General features: G+C 45.0%; 1 protein-coding gene across 1 annotated transcript in view; it reads right to left on the bottom strand.

Annotated features, from left to right (window-relative positions):
• Window positions 1–26,155, bottom strand: part of MYO5B (myosin VB) — a 230,899-nt gene that overhangs the window by 180,437 nt on the left and 24,307 nt on the right. The gene's annotated exons all lie outside the window — the stretch shown is intronic.

Here is a 26,155-nt window from a genome sequence, read left to right as displayed (position 1 = left end):
CCTTATATTTATCACAAACTCCTAAAATATGTTGACAATTTCAATATAATCAGTCCTTTGTAATTGTACATATGATATTTGATACATTTAAATGTTTTAAATGGAACAAAGATGGTTAAGAACCCCCGAACCTCTTTTCAAAGTGTTCTTCTTTTCTTTTCTTTTCCTGATTGCAAAATCCTGCCTCTTTACACAGCATTAATGACAACTTTCAAGGAAACCATGCTTACATTTCACCAGTCCTGCTGCATTTTCCAAGAGCCAATCAGAAACACCACTAAGTGTGCTGGTAGAGGTGGGAGGCAGATTTCAGAGACCCCCTAGGGTATGGGGCAAGGCTCTCTCCACTGGAAAACACTGTAGCTTAAGCCATAAAGTTGGTATATAAATTTTCAGGCCTTAAAACTGAAGCTGACTAGAAGACTAAATGGCACTCTCACACTGCCTGCATCTTACTGCCCTTAATGGTCCAACACCGCCCTTTGGGAATGCAAGGATTTTGAGATGTACTTTCTAATAAGTTCCTGGGTGATGCGGATGCTGCTGGTCTGGGCACCCTGAGAATCATTATCCCTTTGCTGGTTTTAAATTTCATGATTCTCTTATGTGGCCATGAAATTACATAGCACCTGGGCCTGAAGCTGCATCTGCCTTGGTTATTTTGGGGAGCCTACTCCAGTGTGTGAGGAGCTGGCTCAAAAGGCAGTGTTTGTGGGTCCGTCTCCCCGCCTCCAGTTGCCACAAGGGTCTCACAGGCCTCCGTTCAGAGGCACTCTTCACTGAGTTCAGCTTTCTCTGGACCCCTCGTCTCCTGAATGCAGCCACGCCGGCCTCGTGGCCCAGAAACCGTTTGTCCAACCTTTCAAGTACGAAACGCTCAGCACCGGGTGGGGATGGGAAAAGAGGAGGACAGGTGCTCAGCACTGGGTAGTGTCAGGAACTGCCAAGCCCTAGGGCAGATGGTGGACATACCAGAGTCTGGTGTCCAGAAGGCATTCAGTATTTCACGATGAAGGAACAGATACTGTAGGTGGAGAAAGAGAACGCGAAAGACAGTCTGGCTATGGAAAGGTACTGCTAGTTGCCTTCATTTGTGTCAGCTATTTAATATTTATGCCCAAATTATCATGTAGCACAATGATTATGAACATCATTAAACATGTTGGACTAATTCTGCTGTAGGCTTTACTCAGCTACAAAAATAAATGCTCCACCTTCACAGTGCTTTCCCTATATAGCTTAAAAAAATTAGACCGCTACTGCCAGGCACAAACCCACAGACCTGAGCCACAGGAAGCTGACTGCCTTAGGAATCTCACTTATGACCCACTAGCCATAAACCAGAGCGCCAAAGGCAAGTAAAGTAAGGGGAACCATGCAGGTGTGGGTTTGACTGCAATGCACTGGAGCCTAAGCATCAGTTACGCGGGGCAGTAAAGCTTTTAAGAAAAAGACGTGATAAAGGAACCGGGGAAACTCAGGGCAAAGCAAGTCTCTGCAACTTGCAGATAAAGGCAGTGGAAACTAAGGTTCCAAGACATACTGGATAGGGGGGTTGATACAGGATAGAGAAGTCATGCCTTTCTTGAGGGCAAAGGTCAGCAGGGGGGTCAGTGGCACAAGTGGAAAGCTAGCAGGAGAAGTTCCAGGGTCGATATCCATGTTCTGCTAACAGATCTATAAGGGAAGAGCTTTTCCGTTCTTCGCCCTTCAGCGGGGGCTCCAAGCAGGCAAGGAATATGTGTACAGGACTCTTAGACAATACAGAACTGGAGAATGAAGGGCAGCATTTGCTTTCCTGTGTAGTTTTCTTTGACATGAAATGCAGTCTCCTATGACAAAGTAGCCAAGATGTTGAATGTGGAGCACTTCAGTTACCTGTTTCCATAATGAGCTCTAGTTTATAAAAGAGCTCTTGGCTGTTGTTTACTTTGCTGTGTCTCCGCCCTCACCATCCTCTTTCTTAGTGTAAACACACCCACGCTCCTTCCACTTCCTGCTTTTAGTCACTTCATAACATCACCCAAAGAGGGTACAGAGTAGAACGTGAGGGAATATGGCACAGGGAAGGGCTTCACTTGACCGGACCTCCATCCCAGGTGGCCCAGGGAGCTGCCCTGGCACCAGGTTTGAGGTGGAATTCCCACCACCTCTGCACTCTCTAGCCTCACCAGGGACCCCATGTCCAGCGGACCACACTGAGACAGACTGACACACAGGACTGTGAAGAGCGGGAGACTAGGAAAACACAGCAGTCAGCGTACAGCAGCCAAGCTGTGAGAAATCTGAGCCAGGGCTGGGGCTGGGGCCAGCAGAGGAATCAGCCCGACCCCATGAGCTTCACCCTCCACCAGCAGAACCAGCACCACAATTACAAGTTGTAAGGAAGCTGCTGTCAGCTCCAAGAAACACAAAACCTTTGTAGGTGCAGTCAAATGGCACTATTCGTGCTCTCCCACATTGAGCCACACTTTCTTTTTACCCCTTTCTCACTGTATTTTTCTTTAGGGGGAATTCTCTCTCAGTCTCCTTCCCCCAGTTTCTTTTCTTTTTAAATGTATTTGTTTATTTATTTATATTTGGCTGCGTTGGGTCTTTGTTGCTGCGTGTGGGCTTTCTCTAGTTGTGGAGAGCGTGGGCTACTCTTCATTGCAGTGCCCGGGCTTCTCTCGTTGCAGAGCACGGGCTCTAGGCATATGGGCTTCAGTAGTTGTGGCACACGGGCTCAGTAGTTGTGGCTCGGGGGCTCTTGAGCACAGGCTCAGTAGTTGTGGTGCACGGGCTTAGGTGCTCCGTGGCATGTGGGATCTTACCGGCCCAGGGATTGAACCCGTGTCCCCTGCATTGGCAGGCAGATTCTTAACCACTGTGCCACGAGCGAAGTCCCTCCTTCCCTCAGTTTCATACTCAAATCTTATCTATCCCTCCAGGACCAATGAAAAGGCCATCTTCCAGGAAACCTGCCCTGAAAATCTAGCTGGAAGTAGGTGCTGCTACTTTCCTCTCCCCCCATGGAGGAAACAGAGGCAAAAAAAGCTGCATGATTTGTTGGAAGCCACTCTAGGTTAAGTTGCAGAGCCCCAGCTGGACATCCAGCCCAGCATTCTTTCTACCACACCGGGTATTCAACCATACGAGAGGCTGCTTCATAAAACAATCTGTTTCAGACTGAAGGCGTTCAAGCAAACACAGAACCAAACTCATGGCTTAGTAGATAACGTTGGTATTATCTACATGTAACTGCTGGGCTCAGAGCAAACACACAATGAATGGTCGCTCTGGTTATTTACCAATAGCACGCTCATTCACGGGTCTCTTTAGTACAACGTCCCAAGTCTGTGCATCCTGGGATACCCACTGGGTCCCTAAACAGTTCCGAGTCCTCAAAAGAAAGACTCATTTTAATGAGCTGAAGAAAACCTAATAATGGAAAGCAAGTCAATTATTCATTACGCTGTCAGGAAAACTCGCCAGCTCTCAGAAATGTCTCTAACAAAACTAAAATTGAGAAATGCTACTCCCCTCTCTCAGCCCACATAGGCTTTTGGTACAGTCTTAGATTTGTCTCATCTGGGAAATCCTAGCTGAAGGTCTAAATGTGCCAGCCCCACTCCTCAGGCTTCTAAGGTCAGCCAAGATATCTTCCCTATCTGAACTCCTTGAGATTTTAAGATGGCAGATGAAACCATTTTAATAGGTGAAAAGACTATAGCTGACCTTTGAGCAACAGGTTTGAACTGCGTGGGAACGCTAACACGCAGATTTTTTTTCAGTAGTAAATGCACAACTCATGGTAGGTTAAATCGGAGGATGGGGAGGGCCAGCTCTAAGTTATATGCGGACGTTCAAATGCACAGAGTGGGTGCCCCTAAACCCCATGTTGTTCAAGAGTCAACTGTACACTTATATTGAACTTCTGCAATAGCAGCTTCAGGCCGAAAATCGGCTACCTTCTGGAGAAGATCACTGGATCCTTCTGCTAGAGTGCTGGGTCAGAGAGTAACCAAGATCTTATTCTAACAGTTCCTATTGACCACTCACCCCCTGCCCTCTCTCAAGACCTTTTAATATAGCACAGATATAAATGGCCAAGAGGTAACAAAATAGGAAACCTACATAACAGGGATAATCAAAATTCACAATAGTCAATATCAGTTCTATCTTACTACAGGATCACATCTAAAACTTCAGTTTACCCTTCTGCTGACATGAGGCAGATCAGGTAACACTCCTTCACCCACTTTACAGGCACAATAATGGGTACAAAGCAGAAGTAATTTATCCAAAGCCAGCGTTTCCTTGGCAAAGTCCCACTTTGCTGCTTCCCCCTCCACTGCCAAGCCCAGCAGAGGGTGTGGCACTGAACACTTCCCACAGGTTAGAGCCCACGTGCCCTTCAACAGGGGTGGTGCGTCAACGTGGGCAAGAACCCAGGAATTAGAGTTCAACTTCCGAGTCAGGAATCTTTAACCCTTACTTGAGGGCCTACAAACCTCTCAGCATCAAGAAGGGGAGAGAAAAACCATGATGACTGGCATATAAGTACATAAAAACAGCTCCCTTGAGGGGCTGACACTCAGAGGGACACCCAGCACACCGAGAACAAAGGGCAGCGTTTGTGCTGGAATGTGTGGAAGAGACCGCCACTAGTCTGAAACTTTAGAGAAGGGGAAGATCCAAGAGGGCTGAGACCTTAGAGAAAGACCCCCAGAGAATCTTCTCAAATGTCAATGTTGACAGCCTTAAGGTGGATCTTAACCAAGAGCTGGAAGTTTGCAGCAACAGAAGAGAAGCGCAGAGACAGGAATTAGCTGTGCGATGGGTTCAGGGGACGGGGACTGGAGAGCTGAACCAAAGACAATTTTGAGGGTACAAGGTAATTATGTAAAAACCTTGCCCTCTGAGGGGAAAAGAACCTCCGTCAGAATAAACTTCTTTTTGTCAAAAATTCAAAACAGCATCTCCCCACGAGCAAAGAGACTGTTTTAATGCAAACAATTGACTTTGGGGAGATTTTGGGTTCTGAATATTTGCAGGCTTTGGGGGGTTGGGTAACGTAATTAAAGCAATACTCAAATATTCCCAGCACCAGAATTGGCTTGTTGTTTTACTCTTTAAAAAAATACATTCCAGGGCTTCCCTGGTGGTGCAGTGGTTGAGAGTCCGCCTGCCAGTGCAGGGGACACGGGTTTGTGCCCCGGTCCAGGAGGATCCCACATGCCATGGAGCGGCTGGGCCCATGAGCCATGGCCGCTGAGCCTGCGCGTCCGGAGCCTGTGCTCCGCAATGGGAGAGGCCACAACAATGAGAGGCTCGCGTACCACACACACAAAAAAAACCCAAAAATACATTCCAGGACTTCCTTTAGTAATCTTAAATGCTGAAATCTAGCTCTTTTCAGTAATGGTTGTGAGAAGTTCCTCATCAGTTGCAAAATCCCAAATGGTTAAGTATTTTTAGTGTTATATTTAGTGTCCTTTATCAAGATCCACATGCGTTCTAAATTTTAAGTTAAATACCGTACTGGAGCAGCAGGTGTGCCCAGGGAGAGGGAAGCCCAGCTTCCTGGGAGTAAGTTACCAGTTATCTTTGCGGGCACATGCAGCCACACCGTGTTCTCTCTCAACTACTAGAGCCCTCCTCCCTGCGCCCCCTGCCATAAGCAAGCACTGTCTTGCCATAAGCAAGCACTGTCTACAGAAGGAAATGCTCCCGTTGGAAGCAGCACGTTTTCCTTCTCTGGTCTGAGTGCCATGATCGTGCTCCATCCCATATTCGTCTAATGCTGATCTGGAGCATATTAACATTCTTGCTGATACCACGGTCACCTCCAGTCCTGGAAGTACTACAGGCTCCACGACTGGGGAGCTTACCTGGCCAACCTGCTCAGCAACCACAACTTGGTGCATTTTGCTGAGCCATGTTCAGGCTTCTTGACTAGTGGAGAAGGGACATAGGGAAAGGGCCAAAGATGGGAGGCATCAGGCAGTGGGCAAGGCCTTCAGAACCCAGGAAAGCAAGATCAGAGGCCGGGGCAACCTTGAGCTTGAGATGGGCCCTACTGCCCAGCTGCTGAAATGTTTCTTCTTCAATCCCCTTCTCTTCTTGCTTCATTTCTTTGCTGTCCCTGACTCTCAGTTCCACCAGACTATATATTAGCCCAGGATCTAGTCCTATATGAACTCAAGTCCTAAATGCTTTCTTTTTAAATCCTTGTTTTATATTCAATGAAGCTTAAATTTATAAATCTAGCTTACGACTTGGAGAAACCCTCTCTTTTTAAAATAAAAACGTAGATTTATATGCATATTGGTTAGCCTGTGTGATACTGAATTCTTCTCCAGGTGGTGCGTACCTATTGAAATACAAACAAACCTTTTTGGACAGGATTCTTCGCAACATAACATTATTCCCAGCTGCCCCCCCTGTCCTCATGCCACCTGTCTCAACCTCATTTTATCAGGTCTAGTATGATAGTATCAAATGATATCACCTAAGAAATGTAGTTCCTGTTCACCTTCTTCTCTAAAATAACATCTCTAAATCTGCTTTCTACCTTTTATTAATTCGGGGGGGTGGGTGGGTAACAGACAGCTTTACTGAGATATAATTCAAATACCATATGATTCTCCCATTTAAAGTGTACAATTCAATGGTTTTTAGTATGTTCACAGAGTTGTGCAAGCATCACCAAAATAAACTTTAGGATTCTGTCGTCACTCCAAAAAGAAGCTCCCTGCCCGTTATCAGTCACTTCCCACCAGTCCCCCTAACTCTAGGCATTCACTAATCTACTCTCTGTCTCTACTGGTCTCCCTATTCTGAACTTTCATGTGACTGGGAACCATATATGACCTTTTGACTTCTTTGGCTTCTTTCATTTAGCATAATGTTTTCAAAGTTCATCCATGTTGTAGCATGTGTCACTCCCTTTTATGGCCAAACAATATTCTGCTATATGGATACACCACTTTTGTTTATTCATTTTTCGGCTGGAGGACATCTGGGTTGTTGCTACTTTTTGGCCATCATGGGTAAATAGAAATATTCATGTACAGTGTTTAGTGTGGACATGTTTTAATTTTTCTTGGATTATAACAGTAGCTTTGTGGGTTTGTCTGAGGGATAGGCACTGAAAATCCCCTTTACTTTGAGCTGATCAGAATCTAACTGTTGTGTCAAAAGATGAGACATAGCATACTATTCAGGAACAATCCCAATCGCTTTATTCCCCAGTGAGTTATGTTTAGTGGATTTTTTAATCAGCTAAAATGGAGTAAAAATCCCTTAATTCTGAGGTGTTTTATCTGACAAATAAAACAGTACACCTTTTACTTCAAATATTTATCAAATAAAACACTAACAAAAACTGATACCCCTCGCAGTCGACTGATTTGCAGTCTAGCTCCTAAAAAATACCAAAACATTGAATTTTCAATTTTGGAAAATTCAAGGATCTCTTAACAGAGAATTCGATCTGGGGAGTTTAGTATGACTATTTGGGTAGTGCCTTTGTTTCGGTTTTTTGCATCTGACCTCAAATACGAGTTCAAGTGGGCTGCTTTAAGAGTGTTTTCCTTCAGTCACTCACATCCTTTTGCTTGATGATACTTCTACCCTTTTTAGTCTACCTTCCTTATGCCAGGAAGAACTTAACATTTCCACGTAGCATCTTCCTTTAAAAGCTACATTGATTGAAAACTTATGTCCACACAAAAACCTGCACAAGGATATTTCTAGCAGCTTTATTCATAGTTGCCAAAACTTGGAAGCAACCAAGATGTCCTTCAGCAGGTGAATGGATAAACTGTAGTAAAACCAGAAAATGGAATATTAATCAGTGCTAAAAGGAAATGAACTATCAAGCCATGAAAAGACACGGAGGAAACTTAAATGCATATTAGTAAGTGAAGGAAGCCAATCTGAAAAGGCTTCATACTGTATGATTCCAACTCTATGACATTCTGGAAAAGATAAAACTATGGAGATAGTCAGAAGATCAGTGGTTGACAGGGTTGGGGGGGATGAATAGGTGAAGCAGAGAGGTCTATTTAGGACAGTGAAACTACTCTATACAACACCACCATGATGGATACATGTTACTATACATTTGTTCAAACCCACAGAGTATACAACACCAAGCGTGAACGCCAAGTGTGAACCTTAAAGTAAACTATGAACTTGGATTATGTAGTTATGACAAGTCAATATAGGTTCATCAGTTGTAACAAACGGACCACTCTGGTGGGTGATGTGGATAAAGAGGGAGGCCATACATGTGTGGGGACAGAGGATATATGGGAAATCTCTGTACCTTCCTTTCAATCTTGTTGTGAAACTAAAATTGTTCTTTAAAAAAGTCTTAAAAATAAAAGATGTTAATATTTTAATTTCTTAGATAGTTCATTCCTCGTACAGTTTAGAACTAATTTCTTTGAGAGAAGTCTCACGTTCATCATGTGACTCAATCTGATGTCCACCCTGGTCAAGCACAAGGAACGGTGGGCCTGACGTCATCCTTAGTTCACATCAACACACACACACACACCCTGGGCAGATCTGCGGGTCCGACTGTGGCCCAGGGAGCTGGCCTTTCCACTGAAGCTTAGAAGGAGCCCTGGGCTTGGGGTCTGGTGCCATGGGGCCTCAGCCCAAATTCAATGCAGGGCTTAACAAGTCCCCTCTCCTCCGTGGCACTCAATTTTGTCTTCTGTAAAATAAACGAGTTAGACGGAAAAATATCTAAGCATCCTTGCAGCTCTCAAAGTCTGATTCTCTCTCTCTCTCTCCAGGTCTCTCTATCCCACCTGTGACAAGTGCAAGGGAACCTGGGTGAGTGAGAGTCTGTGGCCACCAGCCAGGTGGAGGTGCCAGGTCCACAGAGATGTGACACCGATGACTGTGTCTTCAACACCACATGCCAGATCACCAAGTGCACCTGCCACGGGGCCCTTGGAAAATGCTGCAGGGTTGTCGCCACCCCCTTAGTCATCTGTCCCTTGAGAGACAGTCATCTCATCTGGCCGCCCACCTGCCTTTGCAGCAACTGGGCATCAGTTAGCTGACGGCACACACGGCAGGTTCCGGTTCAAGCTTTCTTCTCCCCAGGTACATGCGACTTATTCCTATCCCAGGGATTCATTCCCCCAGGCACATCTACATTATGAGAGATACTACAAAATCCACATGCTATTCATCTAACATGTCAGTACCTATCATGTGCTAGGACAAAAGGAGTCTTAGCAATCAAGGGAAAAGGCCTCGAACAGTTCAACTTCCTGCTACCACATCTACCAACCTTCCTGCAGCATCAGCACCCAGCTCTTCTCCTCCCTTCCCCTAAGAGCTGGAAATCCTACCTTCTTGGAGGTAAATTTCATCATCTGAGCTCTAGATCCCAGCCCCATGTCCAGGATTCCACTCTACTGGTTATCCCCTTTCTCTGTCTCCCAAACCCCTCACAGCTGGCAACCTCTCTCCCCCAACTAGCTCCTTCCCATCAGCATTTTAACATTCTGAAATCATTTACCAGAAAACACACACACCACACACACACACACACACACACACACACTCTCTCACACACACACACACACACGTTCCTCTTCAGCAGCGTGGAGGATGGAGTTGGGAGGTAAAACAAAGAAACACAGGCAAGACTGAGGCCCATTCAGAGACTGCAGCAGTGACCCAAATGGAATATGAGGCCCTTAACTCAGGCTGTGGTGACAGAAATCGAAGCCATTAGACTCGAGTTACATTTGAAAGTTGTGACATAATTGACATTTTCTCTCTCTGATACTATGTATATTTTAATAGTTTTTTTGAGTCATAGCTGAGAAGTAGGGTTACACTTTAAATAAAGTGATAGGCCAGGGAGATAGATATTTTTAGGCAGGAGAATCTTTGGTCAGCCATCTAATCAATATTACATAGTTACTTGTCTACTCTGAGAATTTCGAGGGCTGCTGTCATCTCCAGGGCAGAAAACTTTGGTACCCAGAGCATTCCTGTAGGTCCACCTAGAAGTTGCCCACATACACAGAGATGGGGCACGTCAAGGGCGCAGAGACATGACAAGAACAGGGAAAAGCAAAGAATATATTTGCCTGAAACCCACTGCTGGCTCCACACTCATAGTACATACATGGGAATCCACCAAGGATGAATTATCACCTGCTCTACGGTCATCCAAAGAGAGCAGTCCAGGTGTCCAACAGGTCTCCCGGCAGACACTGTCATTCAGCAACCATGAAAACTTCCCATGAGATGGAGCAAATTCATTAGTACAAGCCCAGCATCCCTGCAGAAGTTCAGCTAGAAACCCAGGTCCTCCAGATTCAGTCATACAGAGACACAGAAGGAGAAGAGAACAGCAGGAGCCCTGGAGCAGCAGCAGGAGAACGGGTTTCCAGCACTAGTTCGGCCACTCATGAGCTTGGTGACTCTGGCCAAGCCCCTCAAGGTCTCAGCTCTCAACAGCCCATCCTTCCACACTCCTTGAGTTTCAAGTGAGGAGCCATGAGACAGGGAGATTTTAAAAAGGCCTGAAAACTAAAGGGCAGCATAAATGTGCGTGTCAGAAAGAATGTTAAAGATCATTTTGAGCATTTGGGGCAGAGCAATGGAAGGCACTTCTTAGATGCACAGGACTGCCCTGCCTGTTTCAGGTTGTTCCAGACTCCTAACCAACATCCCGTCAAGGCAGTAACCCACTCAGTGCATTGCCCAATCAGCACAGCACTGCACACCCCCAGCCCAGCTGTGCCAAACAAAACTCCTACACACATGTCCAATTGCCCCCAAGAAGGAGGCATAAACCCCATCACCTGTAAGAAGGGGTGATCATCACCCTCTACAGGTTCTTCTTCAGACCAGATCTTCAAAGGCTCAGTTTCCTCGGGGTTAGATCTGAGAACTTTTCTCAACAATCTCTCCCACGATGACATCATCCACTCCCAAGGCTTTAAGTCCCACCTATAGGCAAAGACCTCTCACCTCCATCATAGACTCAATTACTAGATAGCTTCATTTGGATGTCAGGGGTGGGGGATCCTGAATGAAACAGTTCCCAAATAAACTCATTTTCAACCTTTCAGAGTGTCTCTCCTAACTCCCTTCCCCCATCTTCCTGGTCTCATCAGATAGAACTTCTATCTACCCAGTTTCCCAAGCCAGAAACCCAAGAATCATCTTTTCGGGGGATGCATGGTATCAAAGTGGTCAAGAGCACAGGGTTTGGAATTCGGGGCCGGGTTCATATCACCTCTGCCAGCTGCCTGCTATGTGCCTTAGGCAAGATGCATGACTTCTGTGGTTCCGCTGACAAACCTATAAAATTTAGTTAGTGCTGCAATAATGATTAAGTAATGCTCCTACATCACTTACAATCTTAAGGAACATTCCGTGTTGTTATCATGCCTATCAATAAAGTAGGGAAATATTTTTGAGATACACTAATAAACTTTTCTCTTTTACATTTCTTTTACATGTCATTCTCCTTCCTCAACTCAAAGGATTAATTTGTCTCGGGAGGATTAGGATTGTTATAACAGGAAGGCGAAGACAAAGGAAAAGTGCCCAAGTTCACCTTCTGACTGTCAGAACATGATTTACGAGTATGTTAATTGTCTTGGTAGCATGGTAATTGTCTTGAAGTTCAGTCTGTTGCTGTGGAGAAATGAACTAAAAGTGTGTTAAATTTCCATTCCAAAATCAAGAGCCAGGCCTGGGGGAAAGTGAACATCAGTTTCACTGTAAATCACAGACAAAGAGAACTCAGGATGTGAAGTGGGGGGGAACCGGGAGAGGCTTCTGGTGCCATGAGAAGAGGCTGGAGGAAGGCACACAGTGGCACCAAGGGAGGCAGGCAGTGTCATTTCTAACCTGGGCTCTTTACCCCCCACTTCCGGCCTTAGGGGAACCCTGCACCAGCCTAAGGAAGAAGCCAAGCCTCAAGGGGAAAGCCCAGGTTCAGCTCTGGTATCCTTAAGAGTGACAGCATGCCAGGACTGGTGGAGGAGGAAAGGGGTGAATCATAGGATGATGATGACGGAAAGCAGAGTTTGCTTCTTATTCCTCAAAACTGAGAAGTGTCTTCCAGACAACTTCTTCAAGAGCAAACCACTCATTCTCTTCTTACAGACTTCCTAAGTGAGAAACTCTGCAGTGTTTTGTGAAACAGTCACTTTGGCTTAGTACCATGATAGCGAGGACATCTTTGATTAGTTCTAAAAACAATGCATCATCAGCCCAACTCCGAGAGAGAGAGGAAAGAGCACAGGAGAACAGGAAAACCTGGATGCTAAAATGGACACTGCCACCTAGCAATGTGATCTGGACAGGGTGGGTGGGTCTACAACATACTTTACAATGGTTGTACCTAACTGTGATCATCATCTGGGCCACAGTGTGGATGTATTTTGGTGGACTCATCAGTCATCACAGCAAGAAACTATTAGTAAATTTCTATTACTGCAGCCCCCAAGTATTTATATCCCAGGAGAACAGGAGATGGCCACGGACTCCTTCTCTGGTCACTCTGGATCTACACTCTTGGCTTAATTACGGATGCCACATTTCATGGGGTACACTGAAAAACTGGAATAGACTCAAAGGAAGTCAATCAGAATTCTGAACCGTCACATGAGGGTTCCACTAGCCAGACCGGAAAGAGTCTAACTTAGAGGAGAAAAGACTAAAGGTGCATTCCCAGACCAATCTGTTCTGGTGGCTGCTCCAGAAAAGAGGCAGGAACGAGGGTGGGAGTAAGTGACAGTAGGATATCTGCTCACCTCTGAGTTTCAAACAGTGGAATGAGGGGGACTAGAAGTTTCCAGAAAGACTGGGTACCATAACACTGAAGATGCTGAAAAGGAACCCCTATCCCAGAAGATTTGACCTCAAAAGCCTTCCAGCTCCAAGAAGGGAACGCTTAGTTATTGTATGCATTTCATGAACATATACTCTGCAAAATAAAATAAGAATATCTACAAATACAAGGAAGTAAAATGAACAGCATTGTAGAAATGACAACCTCATACAACTGGGAAGAAAAATCTCTGCTTTGGATTGCTGAGCTAGAATTCCTACACATCAGGCAATTATGATGGATCAATATGTGCAATGATAAATGGAATAAAACTCTAGGAGCCCAACGACCCAGTGGGGAAGCAAAACCAACTGGAGTGAGCATATATCGATCCCCAAAATCTTAACTGAAGACTGGTACTCCACATTTAAGCTAAACGCAGCTACACTCCACACAGTTCACACACCTATATTAACAGGTCCCCAGTAACCTCTCAGTAACCACACGGTTAGGGGTGCAGTACTGCTAGCTACTAAGTATAACTAATCGGAAGCCGCTGGATACTAGGATGTCCCCCTGCTCTTCATCCCTCTCTTACTAGGTATAAGGCATTTTCTTCTTCTTCTTTTTCTAAAATTTTTATTTTATTTTATTTTTGGCTGCATTGGGTCTTCATTGCTGCATGTGGGCTTTCTCTAGTTGCCACGAGCAGGGGCTACTCTTCGTTGAGGTGCGCAGGCTTCTCATTGTGGTGGCTTCTCTTGTTGTGGAGCACGGGCTCTAGGCACGTGGGCTTCAGTAGTTGTGGCAGGCGGGCTCAGTAGTTGTGGCTCGCGGGCTCTAGAGGGCAGGCCCAGTAGTTGTGGCGCACAGGCTTATTTGCTCCATGGCATGTGGGATCTTCCCGGACCAGGGCTCAAACCCATGTGCCCTGCATTGGCAGGCGGATTCTTAACCACTGTGCCACCGGGGAAGCCCTACACAGCATTTTCTAAAAAGACATCCCACACTTCTAAGTACTCTTGGTACTTGCTCTTCTGAAGAACGTTAATTCCCTTTTTAAACAAAAGGGACGCCTTTTTAAAAGCAAGTCATTGACCATGAGGCATTTTCTTCTCTAGTTCTGGGAATACAGAGGACCGAATTAATTTCCATCACCTTTTGGCTGTAGGTGCCCCTCCTCTGGCTTCCAAAATCATTGATCTATGATGGGAACAGGAGCCAGGTGGACTCAAAAAGCATTTGCTTTTAAATCTTCCCACTGTGCTTCTAAAGGACATAAACACAGGGCCTTCTCCTGGACGTGCTGCATGGCCTGCAGGCTTTCTACAACGTTACCTGTGCACAGAAGAGTCCCTTCACTTCCCAACACTCTGCTGTTGACAAAGACCAGGTGGATCGCCTGAGTTACACAGGTGGTTTCAGCAAAGTTCTCAACACTGCTTCACTAAGACAGCACGTGGAAGTGTTTATATCACCACCTGAGCACCATCTGATTAACTCAACCTCTGGGGGTGAGGCCTGGCCATGGGTAGTTTGGAATCTCCCTAGTGATTCTCCTGTGCAGCCAGGGTTGAGAATCACGGCAGGAAAAGCTAGGCATCTGCTATATTTGGAGGATCCTCTACCTTCTAACAGGCTTTCAAATTCTGTAACTTCTTTCCTTGATCAAAGTTCACTCTCAGAGCCTTAATTCATACTGAGATGCTAAAAGCAACCAAGCAGAGCTTAAAGACTAAGGAGACAATTAAAGCTTGTGACACGGATTCTTTTTGTGAGCACCAGCTCTGAATCCCCCAAATCATAGAGACTCATCTATTCTAAAAATTTCCCAAATGCTTGTCCAAGACTTACTCCTTTCTGAATCAGTTCTAGAGCTTTTTAAAGAGATAATTTGGTTTCACCCCTGAAATTCTGGTTCAGTAAAGCAGGTGTGTGTGTGTGTGTGTGGCGGCGGGAGGGGGCGGGGGGGGGGGGGGAATTCTCTCCATGGTCCTGAAATGGAGTCATCTGGGGTAACCTCTGCTTACTCCCTCCATGGGCAAGGCCAGTACTAAAATTCAATTCTAACAATTTATCTCCATTATAAAGGACCTCCCCAAGGCTTTCTTCTTTTTCTTTTTTGAGACAAAACACTGTCCACTGTTACATGAGAACCTATGTTCTGATGTAATCAGAAAGCTACTAAAAGAGCAGTGCTCTTTAACTCAGTCTAGGAAAGTGACACTGATAGAGGAATAATGGCCATGTTTTCCTTATATGTCTCCTATGATGGGGATGGCTTGCACTGAGCCAGCCACCTTCTCTCACCTTCTGTCCACTGTAGCACACCAATAAGAACTACGGGGCCAGGGGACAGATTTCCTCTGGGGACCATGAACTAGTCCACAAAGACAACTGCATTTATGGGTGTAGACACTGCCCTGGACACGAAACTAGTCCTCTCTTTTCCCCTATTAGGAAAACTGTGAGCAAGCTCCCCCTGAAATATGTATTCATAAATTACTTTCTGTGCTACTGTACTAATACACTGTGCATATTATTTAAGAGATACACCAACAGAATTTTAAACCTTAAAAGATTGTGAAAAATGAAGTTCTAGTATTTTTTTCCTACATGCCAGTGAATCTTCCAAAAACCAATGTGCCCCAGCAGACTGTTGCTCTAACCAACTGATGCACCACCGCAGGGACCAGAAGTGACCGAGTCTCACTTCCATCCACTTGGGGAAAGCTGTGTTTTGTTTTTGTTTTTTTAACATCTTTATTGGGCTTTAATTGCTTTACAATGGTGTGTTAGTTTCTGCTTTATAACAAAGTGAATCAGTTATACATATACATATGTTCCCAAATCTCTTGCATCTCCCTCCCTCCCACCCTACCTATCCCACCCCTCCAAGCGGTCACAAAGCACCGAGCTGATCTCCCTGTGCTATGCGGCTGCTTCCCACTAGCTATCTACCTTATGTTTGTTAGTGTATATATGTCCATGCCTCTCTCTCGCTTTGTCACAGCTCACCCTTCCCCCCCCATATCCTCAAGTCCGTTCTCCAGTAGGTCTGTGTCTTTACTCCTGTCTTACCCCTAGGTTCTTCATGACATTTATTTTTCTTAAATTCCATATATATGTGTTAGCATACGGTATTTGTCTTTCTCTTTGTGACTTACTTCACTCTGTATGACAGACTCTAGGTCTATCCACCTCATTACAAATAGCTCAATTTCGTTTCTTTTTATGGCTGAGTAATATTGCATTGTATATATGTGCCACAACTTCTTTATCCATTCATCCGATGATGTTTCCATCTCCGAGCTATTGTAAATAGAGCTGCAATGATTATTTTGGTACATGACTCTTTTTGAATTATGGTTTTCTCAGGGTATATGCCCAGTAGTGGGATTGCTGGGTCATATGGTAGTTCTATTTGTAGGTTTTTAAGGAACCTCCATACTGTTCTCCATAGTGGCTGTACCAATTCACATTCCCACCAGCAGTGCAGGAGGGTTCCCTTTTCTCCACACCCTCTCCAGCATTTATTGTTTCTAGATTTTTTGATGATGGCCATTCTGACTGGTGTGAGATGATACCTCATTGTAGTTTTGATTTGCATTTCTCTAATGATTAATGATGTTGAGCATTCTTTCATGTGTTTGTCGGCAGTCTGTATATCTTCTTTGGAGAAATGTCTATTTAGGTCTTCTGCCCATTTTTGGATTGGGTTGTTTTTTTGTTATTGAGCTGCCAGACACTATAAAACTCTTAGAGGAAAACATAGGCAGGACACTCTATGACATAAATCACAGCAAGATCTTTTTCGACCCACCTCCTAGAGAAATGGAAATAGAAACAAAAATAAACAAATGGGACCTAATAAACTTCAAAGCTTTTGCACAGCAAAGGAAACCATAAACAAGACCAAAAGACAACCCTCAGAATGGGAGAAAATATTTGCAAATGAAGCGACTGACAAAGGATTAATTTCCAAAATTTATAAGCAGCTCATGCAGCTCAATAACAAAAACACAAACAAGCCAATCCAAAAATGGGAAGAACTGTTTTTCCGGCCTCCCCCACATGCTCAGTTAGTGACATCAGGCAGGCTGTCTCTCAAGCAACTGCCTATAAAAGCAATTGAATAATCACTTGGTTCCTGCAGTGTATTGTATTACTTTCCTTTTGCTTAAGCTTACAGATTCCATCACCGAAGGGCAGTGGTGTCCACATTCTAACACTGTTCTAGGAGCTGCTGAGTAACAAACAGTGCAACTTCACTTTAAGTTCAAAACTCAAAGCTGTTGGTTTTCTGTATATGACAAAAAATAGGTTTAGACGTAGTGCCACTGATGCTGTATTTCCTCTAGACAGATTAGCAACAACCTGTAAACTTCTGTAATTCTAATTTCAAACACAAGCCTATAAATCCAAAAGAACATTGCTAATCACGTGGAATGGCCAGCCTTCTACTATTCCCTTGGGCCTGAAGGACCATCTGTTCTCTGAGGGCGACCTATAAAGGGAATCCAGCTCAGCCCTGATGTCTCCTTCCAGCACTTCTTTCCTTTGGACACTATGGAATGATAATGGCATTGCTTATCAGATCATCAGCATTATTTATCACCAGATTATCACCACCACCACCGTATCAGACACTTACTGAACACTTACTCAGTGCCAGAAATCATTCCAAGCACTTTTCATTTATCAACTGATTTAATTCTAACGATCCGGTGATTTAGACACTATTTATCCCCACGTTAAAGACACAGGCACTGATGCAAAATAAGGTTAAGTGGCTTGCCAAGGTCACACGGCTCCTCTGTTCTGAGAGCCAAGGCAGTCCTGTCCCTGGACGCCGAGCCGCTGCGCTTTACGGCACCTTCCTCTCCTACTAGACTTGGGCACATGAGCACGTGAGGTCCACGGCCACTCTGTCTTTCGGGATATAAATGTAAAGACACGCAGTTAAAAAAAGAGTAGCTAACATGGTGTGAAGGCATTAGCATGATGTAAACAGAAATGTCATTTCATCCTGCTAGGCTTCATATTTTACCAGCTTTCTTTCACTGAAAATTATTTCAGACACCGTGTAAAACGAAATCTTATTCACATGTCAGCACCACTATGAATTCTGAAAGCAGCCCGTGTGAGGTGACGAGTGTGACTCTGACAACAGAACCAGGCTGGGTAACGACAACGCGGGGGGAAGCTCGAGAGCACGTCCACTGGGTCCTGCCCGGCGCGGGACGGCTGCTCAGGGGCCGGTTATCTCTTATAATAACCCGAGGATGGAAGTACACACATGGATCCTCCTGCTTCAGCTGAAGAAATGGAGGAACCTTAGGTGAAAGAACATGACCCGGTGAAACACGGGAAGGAAGCAGTGAAGCTGGGCTGCTAACTGGGGTCTGGCGTGCCTACCTCCTCAGACATGAGCCCCTGAAAATCACGCCTGACCAACCTGGTGTGCACAGGTTTTAACACGATTTGAAATACAGGTAAGGACCTAAGTTTTTATTTCTATTAGATTAAATTATCAGTTCTTAATCAAAGAACTGCTCCCAGCATGTTATAGAAATCCAGCCAGGTTAACATCTCCTCATCTATAGATAAGGACGGAAGCAAAAGATCTATTAAATTTGCACATGCATCAAGCCAGGGCGACTTAAAATATCAAATGCAATAATCAAGATTCAAAGAGATACCCTGGAATACTGGAACACAGGGACAAAAGGTGAAATTTAATACCGGTAACTCTGAATCCTGCTCAGCATATAAAAAATCAATTGTGCAAGTTGCAGAATGAGGGAAACATATCTTAAAAGGAGAAACTTTTCGAAGTTAAGGGAATATTCATTACCTGGATCATGGTGATGGTTTCGTGGGTGTATGCGTATGTCAAAATCGGTCAAACTGTGCGTGTAATTTAACGTAACTGCACTTTGAAGAGGTACAGCTTACTGCTAGTCAATTAAACCCCGTTACAGTGGTAAGAAAATAATCCTTGTGCATATGTGGGCAGGGGGAGGGGAAATAGGAATTTGACAGCTTGCAAACTTAGTAAAAATCAGCAATATGAAATGCCTGCCAAGTCAGTGCAATTGTCGGCTCTGTAACAGAAACTCTGTAAGGAGGAACTCTTCGCCTCTCCTGGCAGACCGCATTCAGAGACCATGGATATCAGAGAGAAAGACCGGATGGTGTCCAGGGGCGACCCACAGTGGGAGAGGGGCTGAAAGCTATGCTCAGAAGGAATGGCTGTGGGAGCCAGGATGCTCAGCCAGAGTCGGGGAGGGGGCTGCCACGTGTAAGGAAATGCTCACTGTCCTGTGTAGCTGCTCAGGACAGAGCTCAGAGCCACAGGTGAAGGCGACTGGAGACGAGTGGAGTGCTGCGTGATGGAGAAATTCCCGACAATGAAAGCTGTTAAAAGTGGAACGCGCTTGAGAGACAGAGCTGCGTGGACTGGGAATGGTCAAGCAGCACCCAAAGGACCAGTTGCGGGGATGCGGTCTTCAGCGTCCCTACAGCTTAGCCAGTTCCTACCAAATGACTGCAGGCCCTTTCCTAATATGACGCCATTCCCCAGGTAAGATAAAAAGTGGTTACTAACAAAATGAAGTATCTTTCAGCTCTATGATTTTTGATTTGGGACTTGACTATTAGTAACATTCATGACCTCTGCAGTGTCACAGAAGTGATCCAGTCCTATTCTTTTCTAAACTCACAATCTTAAAAGGAGATGACAATATACACTTACATCAGATGTCATAATTAGCCACATTCACTGCATACTTAACGTTCCCCTACACTCAAATCTAAATAATATCACTAGAATTTTAAACAGGGTAGGTAGAAATATAAAGAAACTATACAGTCTAAGAGATTATAAAGGATCAAATGATGCTATCGACCTCGGTGCTGGGGCACCCCGTGGGGAGGGAGAGGGGTGTACAGGCATGGCTGAGCAGGGGGGCATGGAGAGGAGACGAGGGAACTAGGGAGGAGTAAGTGCAGGAAGAGAGTCTGGGGAAGACAGCACCCTGGGAAGAATCTGAACAAAGGGAACTAACTACCCAGGGCATGTTCGAGAAATAAGAGATAATGGCAGAGAGGAGACAAAGTCATTCCTGTGTTCAGACATCTTGAACATCTCCTATACCTTGTCCTAAAGCAACCTAGTCCTGACCTGAAATCATAATGAATGGGAAGGAAAAACTGCATCCAAAAGTCAGGGCTGAATGAAGTCACAGCTTCAGACTTTACTGTAAAAATCCAGGAAGTCGCTGCTCCCTAACCACTGACCTCCCCAGTGATGCCATCACTTGTGTTCAACGACAGCCAAGGAAGCTGTCCGTCAGCTTTAACATCAGCTCCCCCAATTTTTATAGCACTCAATGGGTTTTAAAGGTTCCTCATGACCTCTTGCAGGTCCAAATCCCTCTCTGAGGTGAAGCCACTATTCTCCTTAAAGGGTGGACTCACTGAGAACCACAGGCCCCAAAGGGTTTGTGCATGGACACACAGTAGGTGGGAGAGACATCGCCAGGGACAGACCCCTGGACACTCCCGTAAAGCAAACATCTTACAGAGAAACAAAACCTGGCTCTGCTCTCAACACTGAAAACATGAGGCTCAATCAGAAAGTACTTCACATCCCAAACTTCCCCAAACTATACAACCCAGAATAATAAACTACCTTACATCAAAAAGGAAGAAACTGACATCATTCTAGTTAAAACTTGATCTCAAAGCAAAGTGTGAATTTCGGTCACCTATGTGCAGTTCTTTTTTTTTTTTTTGCGGTACGCGGGCCTCTCACTGTTGTGGCCTCTCCCGTTGCGGAGCACAGGCTCCGGACACGCAGACTCAGCGGCCATGGCTCACGGGCCCAGCCGCTCCGTGGCATGTGGGATCTCCCCAGATCGGGGCAAGAACCCGTGTCCCCTGCATCGGCAGGCGGACTCTCAACCACTGTGCCACCAGGGAAGTCCCTGCAGTTCTTTTAAAAAATCATTTTCCCAAAGATCCAAATTCCACAGAGTCTGCAGCCCAAAAGAGATGCTGAAATCTCCTGAGTCCGTTCTTGTCTATCCCAGAGTATGCCACCCCAATGACCAGGAAGATAAAGTTGTCAATTCTATTTTTTTTTTTTTTTTGACCTCTGAAGATGGAAAATGTAGAAGTTTCTCATTACCTCTCTCCCTCTGCAACACATCTCCACAGTCAGGATTTCTCTTGGAGCACTCCCACAGGTGGGGGCAGGTTTCAATCGGCTGCCACAGGTGGGCCAAGCTGCACTTCCCCTCCCCGGGACCCCGAACAGGAGCAGTCCCATCGTTCACTATTAGTCACAGCTCAGCAGCACCGCAGAGCCAGATGGAAATGTGTGTGCTCTATTTATTACCTTGGCTACCCGAGCAAATGAATTTGCTCTGCAGTGTCCCCACTCTCTTTCAGGAAAGAACACAAAAGGTAAAAAAAAAAAAAAAAAAAAAAAGGATCAGACCTGGGGAGCACAAGAAGGTGACCCACTCCTACCAGCAGAGCTACAAAATACACCAAAACTCTAATCTCACTCTGGAACTTAGACACTTTTGAAACATTAAGGCAAAAGGTCTATCCTTCGGTCCTCATGGCCCTGAGGACCAGAGTTTGCTCTGTTTGGGGAAGACTACCTGGGGCCAGTCGACAGGCACCAGTGATGGAGGGAGTACAGCTTCTCAGCAGGTGCAAAGGGCTTTGGGGCAGAGACCGGGTCTGAATTCCAGCTTCAGCATCTACTATCAATCATTACACAGAGGTCATTGAAACAGGCAAGGTATTTCCGCAAGAATCTAAACGACTCATGAGAAGGTGTTCTCATCCTTGGAAATGGTATAGGAATATGGAGAGAAGGAAGCGATTTTGAAATAAGGCCCATCAGAGAAAAATTGGTCTTTGAACATCCCTTGTGTCATATTACCTCTTTATCTAACAAGCTCTAAAATGTATCCATTGCTCTAGGCCATCATTTCCCAAAGAGTCCTTGAAGACAGTTTTGTGTCTAAATATGATTTGCAAACCCCGCATAATGCATCCCCATCATGGAGACTGGAGACTCCAGAATGCATGTCAACATAACTACCCTGAGAAGCCCCCTGCCTTGGAGGCAGATGGTTCACTTGATTAATCCAGGGTTTCCAAGAGTCGTCTGACCATCTCTGTACCCTTCGTTAACAGAACACACTTTTCTCCCAAAGTTCACCCCGGCCTTCAGAGGCCTCCACCGTCTGGCCACCCTGCCTCTGACTGTACCGTCCACACACCCCCGACGCAGACGCACTTATCACATAGGTTAAGCTTTCCTGGGTGCTGGTTCCCTAACCATGCCTTTTGCGAATAATAGCTTTTTTGGGATATAGTTCACCGAACACACGCTTCACCCATTTAAAGTACACAATTCAGTGGGTTTCAGGCATCTGCAGAGCTGTGCACCCACCCACACAATCAGCTGCAGAAAATTTTCATCACCCGCCCCCAACCGTCGCCACCACTTAAAAAAACAAGACATCCTCACCAGCAATCACGCCCCAGTCCCCTCAAACCTCCGGCCCTAGGCAAATACTAATCTACCTCTCTCTACATATTTGTCTACTCTTGACATTTCATGTGAGTGGAATCGCACAGTACGGCTTCTTTTATGTCTGGCTTCTTTCACTTAGCATATTTTCAAGGTTCATCCCTGTATCAGTATTTTGTTCCTTTTCATGTACCGAATAATATTCCACTGTATGGCTATAACCACATTTTATTTATCCATTGGTCAGTCGATGGATATTTAGTTTTGTCCCCACCTTTTGGCTACTGTGAATAGTTCTGCTATGAATGTTTGTGGATGAGTTTCTGGGTGAACATGTTATCATTTCTCTTGGGTACATACATAAGAGTAGAATTGCTGACTCCTGTGGTAACTCTGTCTAACCTTCTGAAGAACTGCTGGACTATTCTACATTCCCACCAGCAGCGTATGAGGATCCTAATTTCTCCACATCTTTGCCAATTCTTGTTGTCATGTCTTTCTGATGACAAACATCCTAGGGGGTGTGAAGTACTACGTCACTGTGGTTTTGTGACCGTACTTTTTGATGCCCCACTGTTAGGGCATTGATCACTCTACTCCACCCACCTAGAGTTCTGCTTCTCACTCTACACATTCTACCAATTCATCAAGATCCAGCTTAAATGCTACAGTTTTCTTGGCCCAGGTGTGACAATCATCTCCAAACTCAATTCAAACAACGCTGAGCGTGGCTTCAATTTACACTTCCTGCAGTTACAGGCTTTTTGGCCTACTGTGTCCTCTCTCTCCAGCCAGACTAGACTGTTGGCACCTTAAGAAGTGGGGAGTGGTCTCACATTTCTTAGTGTTCATTCGGGAAGGAGCCTATCAAATAAGTGATACTTCACAAACGTTGGCTGATATGACTTAACACAGGAGCTGAGGCTGGAATCAGGGGAGGTAAAAATGAGGGAATGGGCATTTCGGATCCTGAACAAGGGAGGAGCAGAAATACAGTAGCGGTCAGCCTCCTTTCTCACGGGAACTATAGTTCCTTATGTGGAAGACAGAATTCACGAATTTGATGTTTTATACTAGCTTAGCCTTTTTATTCACTGTGAATCTCCATTTACTCTCAAGCCTAGTCTTGAAGTCAACGGGGATAGGGACAAGGAACCAATCATCTTGTTTTTGTGTCTCCTCAACCTTTCCATCCAGCACAAGATTCTGGGTGGAAACCTCAGGATGGGGATGAAGATCTGGATTTTTCCCTTCGAGCTTTGACAGACTCCTCCCACACACTTAAAGCATCAAGAATTGGAGTGTCCCAGTGTGAACGACATGAAGAAAGAAAATCCAGTCCCCAGTGAATCAAGAGAAAGAATTGCTGAGTCCAAGGCCAACTGACTCAGAGCCACAGAAGACTGGGAGTCATTAACTTTAGCTTCTTGTACCCTTTATTTTGCCCAGTGGTTATGGAGGCTCAGATTCAAAGCAAACTGTGTTAGACTGTGGCTGCTTGATCCACATAACAATTATTTCAAAAACTGCCGATGAGGCAGGAAGAGCACAGTACAGTTGGCAAGTATTGTTAAATGAACGTGTTCTAGTATTCAAAGTTGACAGCGAAGGCCCATAATGGAAATGCAGCAAAAAACCGTCCCTGCATCTGACCAGTGGGTCTCCCTCTTTCCCTGCAAAGATTCTGCTGGGGCTTCTAATATGCCTCTCAGATCAATAGCAGAAACCATGAGCTGCTGACAACAGAACTTATACAAAAATAGCTCTCTCTCCTGTGGCCACGTGTGCTGGCCTTACGCTTCTAATGCACGTCCATGAGCAAAAACTGCACAAGAATTTCAGCAAAATTATTTGGCTACACCCTAGGACTCGGTGGGTAAAACGATTATAAACCTTAGCACTTTAAAGAAAATCCTTGAGGAAGCAACTCCTTGTCCAACTTTAACATCCAAACCCCTTAATCATCAAATGCATTACCATAGGCAAGATCATATCACCACCACCCTGGATGCCCACACCTGCCCTTTCCCTCTAACAGGTGTGAACAAGGACCCAAACAAGTGAAATAACCCAAGAGCACAGCTTTCGGCACGGAAAGGAAGGTAGGTATTTAATCAAAAGGATCTATGGTATGGATAAAAGTGGAGGCTAGATGTTTCTCAAAGCTGTAGGGGAGCCTCAAGAGGTCTGATAAAGAACAGCAACTTCTGATACATCTAAGTGCAACTGGCTAGGAGAGGAGAATGGAATGAAAAACAAACATCAATGACATCCATGAAAGGACAAGTCTCAGGGAGCTGGCAGAACTTTTAGCATGGAAGGAAGTCGTCAGAACCAGGCCATACTCGCCTTCCATTTTAGAGCCATAAAGAAACCATCCGTAAAGGAGGAAGGATAACCTTCCTCACATGAAGCCAATGATGACTTGGCTTAAGTGATTCTCCCAAGATGTAGAAGCCTGTCCAGACCCCAGGTCCCCCTCCACTGTGCACACACCTGAGCGAGGCCGTGTACTGCATCACGCTACCCCTCATCCTTCTCCACATGTGATCTGACCTTGAACTACTCTTCAGTCCAGAGGTGTGTGCCTCAACAGCTTACCAAGCTAAGCGACTCCAGGTCAAGCCCTGATAGCAGATGGACATAGTATGTCGTCGTTTTATGGCATCAGAGAGATCAAAGGTCATGACCATTTTAGCTCCACAATCTATAACATTTGGGAGAAATAAAATGGTTGTAGATCATTCTATTATTATATTGCTATTCTCCAATCACTGCTTATATTGAATACGGTCACTGTGTATCCATAAGGAAGCAGACCTTTTACATACTGATCTCCACAGCCAGCAATAAAACACTATAAATTAGTAAGGAAACTTATGTAACAGTCTTTCCTCATGGAAATTTTCATTGGGCTGAAAATTACACCCTGATATCCACCGAAGCACAGACCACCTTAAGTGGGATTCTTTCTCACTCCTCTCACTAAAGTAGCCTAAGCAGCCCTCCTCCCTACAAAGGACTCCTGCCTTTCCTGCTAGCTCTGTAAGATATTCTCTAGAGGTGGCAAAAAAGATTTAGCTGAAAGGATCCAGCATTTTTCTGTTAATTGGAAAAATGCATTTCCACCAAAACTTTGGTAAAACTATCTTTCCCTATACTATATCTTGACAGTTCAAGACCAACACTGTGGTGGTTAATTTTATGTGTCAACTTGGTTAGGCCACAGTTCCCAGACATTTGGTCAAACATTAGTCTGTTTGACTACCTTTACTGCTATGAAGGTGCTCTTTTCTAGACGAAATTAACATTGACATCAGTAGACTTGGGTGGGCCTCACCCAAGCAGTTGAAGATCATAAGAGAAAAACATTTGACGTCCCCACCGAAGAGAATTCTGCTAGTGGAAAGCCTTCAGACTCAAAATGCAGTATTTTCTCCCTGGATCTCCGGCCTGCCAGCCTACCCTGCAGATTTTGGACATGCCAAGCCTCCATAATTGCAGGAGCCAATTCCTTAAAATAAAAATCCCTCTCTTTACATACACACACACACATGTGCGTGCACACACACACTCCATATTGGTTCTGTTGCCCTGTAGAACCCTGACCAATACACTCACCTAGCCCACCTTCTGATGAAACAGACCTGTACCTATCTTTCAGAGTTCGAAAATCAGACCTGCTTAAGTGCCTAAACAGAACCCCACTTCCAGGCTGAAAACCCGAAACAACGATGCATAACTGCTAATTTGAAATTTCTATATCTGCCCCAAATGCCTGGCAT

This window comes from Phocoena phocoena, chromosome 13 (assembly GCF_963924675.1).
Source record: "Phocoena phocoena chromosome 13, mPhoPho1.1, whole genome shotgun sequence".
Taxonomy (NCBI): Eukaryota; Metazoa; Chordata; class Mammalia; order Artiodactyla; family Phocoenidae; genus Phocoena; species Phocoena phocoena.
The sequence above is the reverse complement of the archived record's forward strand: the minus strand, read 5'-3'. Positions and strand labels throughout refer to the sequence as shown.